Genomic DNA, 753 nt, shown 5'->3' with positions numbered 1-753 from the left:
CCGCTACCGATGGAAACTGAGGAATAAACTTCATATCTCAGAGTGTCTTTAATTATTTTATATATTGTTTTTGTGAGTTTATTTTATGATTATCAATCACCAATTTGAAATATTTTATTTTAGCCATAGATTTCGATGAGTTTAGTATCAGTCTATTATATTTTTCGTTATATATATACAGCATGTAAAATATGAATGAATGGATGAATGAATGAACGTGCGCGAATAGAATAAATAAAAATAAAATATAAAAGAATAAATAACGTTCCATTAATTGAAGAAGCCTTTACCTGAAATAGAAAATAATAATAATATTTATAATGGGAAAAGTGATGACAATTCGGGCGGCCGATAAAAAATAAATATAATCCATGCGTTAGCATTTATTTTAATGATAGTTTGAGCATACATAATTATCTTACAATTCCGAAATCAAAAGAGAATGTTAAAGAAATAAGTTCAAATCCAGAAGTCACGTGATCACCTGTAACAAAAAAATACGACCTTAATTAATGATTGTGATCCATGAATTTTATTTTATTTGTATGCAAAAATCAGCGTACATAGTTGTTTTGAGGTTTGATAAGCAAAAATGTATCATCCGACCACCGGATAAATCGATCGATCACGTGACTACCTGTAACAAACAAACAATGCGTTGTTTTGAAAATGTAATCCATAAAATATTATTATTTTAATTAATTTAAGAAATATACCAAGCGGCGAAAAACTCCGAGCCAAAGTTGTCATCAC

Source organism: Wasmannia auropunctata, unplaced genomic scaffold (assembly GCF_000956235.1).
Source record: "Wasmannia auropunctata unplaced genomic scaffold, wasmannia.A_1.0 LD336053.1, whole genome shotgun sequence".
NCBI classification, from domain to species: Eukaryota; Metazoa; Arthropoda; class Insecta; order Hymenoptera; family Formicidae; genus Wasmannia; species Wasmannia auropunctata.
Note: the sequence above shows the minus strand (reverse complement) of the source record.